Source organism: Helicoverpa armigera, chromosome 6 (genome assembly GCF_030705265.1).
Source record: "Helicoverpa armigera isolate CAAS_96S chromosome 6, ASM3070526v1, whole genome shotgun sequence".
NCBI lineage: Eukaryota > Metazoa > Arthropoda > Insecta > Lepidoptera > Noctuidae > Helicoverpa > Helicoverpa armigera.
In genome coordinates this window covers 275,117-277,833 of record NC_087125.1, presented here as the reverse complement: position 1 = coordinate 277,833, position 2,717 = coordinate 275,117, and positions in this window count along the sequence as shown.

Genomic DNA, 2,717 nt, shown 5'->3' with positions numbered 1-2,717 from the left:
ATGTCTGAGATTCAATCAACGTTGCAATTCGGACGCCACCTTAAGCAGTTTGGGCAATAAGCCAATAACTAAAATGTGTGAAAAACTATTTTGTTTTGCTCGCGTATTATTTAATTTCATGTTACTATTGCGCAAATGTTACCTACGACACATCGCCTACTGTTTCGTCTGAGTGAACACTTTATATTAAACTGGCGGTCTTCCAATAAAACTAAACTTAATAATATTTCATTTCATTCATTAACGATCTGCTGAATTTTATTGATGGACTATGAAATATGTTTGTGAACATAAATCTTATTTTTGTTTCTTTAATTTCAGCACTTAATTCATCCATTTATTAGTATTATATTTAATACTGCATGTTTAACACTGTATATTAATGATCTGTAAATCAAACTCTGTGCAAAAAATCATCAAAATCTTTTCAGGTTTGTTTTGATACTACTAGCGCCACCTGCACACTTTTCCTAGAACTATAAACCCTAACACTGAACGTAACGCCATCTAGCGATGGAGTACGTAATATGTGTAAGCTTCTAGTTTCGAACCTTCGTTGAATGAAACTTCGCGACTTTTCCTGTTATTGTTAGTGTGGCGAAGTTTCTGCAGAGGGCGCTTTCGAGCTCACGAAGTTTTCAGTTTTACAGAAAACTTATTTCATATTTCAGAGAATTAATATGGGTACTTATGTTTCGAATTAATTATTTATTATGATGGTTCCGTATATTCATTTATCAAAATGAGATTACATTTCAACTTAAATTACCTATGACTCAGTTACATTTTTAATCGGTAAAACGAACTATAGAATTTCCTCAAGAATACATAAAAATAAAGACATCTTTAACAGAACAGATGAAATGTTTAAAAATGTTACCATGTTTAGCATTTCAACGCGATAAAACACCTACTTTTGTTTTATTAATTGCCTTATTATGTATTACAATTAAATAATAAGACAATAGTATCAGTTGCCAGTTACTCTTGACAGATCAATGTCGATTGACGCGGAACCACTGACTTCACAAATCTCATCCATAATTACCAACAAAATACCAACCACGTTACAAACAATTATAGACTCTATGTCACAGAGTTAAGGTTGATATCGAGTGCAGGGCTAACGTTGTTAGGACGTATTCTCGTAATATGAAAATAGTTTTGGCAGTATGTAAATATTGTTATGTTTGGTTTCCATTGTGCGTTCTGTTGATCATGAAAATGGCATGATTTATGAAGTAGAAGTTTGAAAACATGAGCTTTATTCTGAAAACTGGGCAGATTTTTAAGACTTTTGCATTTTAGGAGACGTCCAGTGTTAAAATGATGTCAAATCTTAAAAAGACTTAATTACCTTATTAATTTTATCGCCGGATTTCTGATCATTCAGCTAACATAACTTTGAATATAAAACTGAATAATTTATGAATCAGCCGGAATGCATATAGATCTACTTATCATTCTCGGAAAGAGAAATTGCTTTGGATAATGGAACCAATCATTTTCATAAAGTTATCAAAAATAATTTAAATTGAACTAATGATATTCATTGACGGTATAAGATCTACAGGCAATATCGATTTATCGATTAAGTAATTTACTAAATAAAATATAGAGAATGCAAATGATGCAGTTCCACGAAGCTAATAAGTTATTGAAGACTTTACACTGGTACCTTGAAAGGACTATAATATATTCATGAGATCGATAGCCGTGTTCTTTGTAGATTGTATTGTAGTAAGTATTGACGCGTCGTAATGGTAAGTGTCCTTAGAAGTTACTAGGTACAGCTACCGCGTCTTCAGATTGACCACTTTGGACCCTGCGGCACTGCTATAAAGCCCTTTCGGTGATTCAACTTTTGATAGGCAAAATATCGTCTTAAGGTCCATGGAGAAAGCTGGACTTTCTTCAGCTTGAGCAAACATTTCATCATCATCATCATCATCCTCCTGCCCTTATCCCAATTTTATTTGGGGTCGGTGCAGCATGCTTCTTCCATACTCTTCTATCTGCCGTCATCTTACAAGTAACATTCTTTCTACCATATCTACTTTCACGCAATCCATCCATCGTTTTTGGTCTTCCTCTTCCACTATATCCGTCCACGTTCATACTCATCACCTTCCTCACAACATGACTTCATTCCTCCGCATCACATGCCCATACCACGACAGCCGGTTTCTTCAGCTTGAGCAAACATTTAGCTTCTGAAAGCCTGGTCGGGAATGTCTGTTTTGAATGTAATTTCAGTCTGCTCACTTCCTTAAGTCTAGGAAAGTTTTGTGCGGCTTATTAGTTTTAGACTGGCGTTTTAGGAAAAGGAGATCGATTGTGTGTCGTCAACAGGTTGTTTGCAGCAATTAGATTCAAAACTTATGTTTATGTTTTGTAACGCCATCGGTGATTGAGAATAGGAACGTTGAATTTGAATCCGTTTCTGTGTTCTTAAAGGCTCGTTACAGAGCTTATAAAATCTTTGCTGAAATCTTTGATTTTCTTCTTTACAAATGCCTTTTAAGATGCAAGCGATTCTTCGAATGCACACCGATTTCGCTTTGGCTAGGAATAGAGCGTTATCTACATTTCAAACTGAAGTGTCTGTATTTGGATTAGATGCTTCTATATTATTGGCAGCCACATAAAATAGTTTAGACAAACCAATGTACATCTCATGTGTTAATCTCGCCCGCATCCCGCGTCTCCCGTAATAC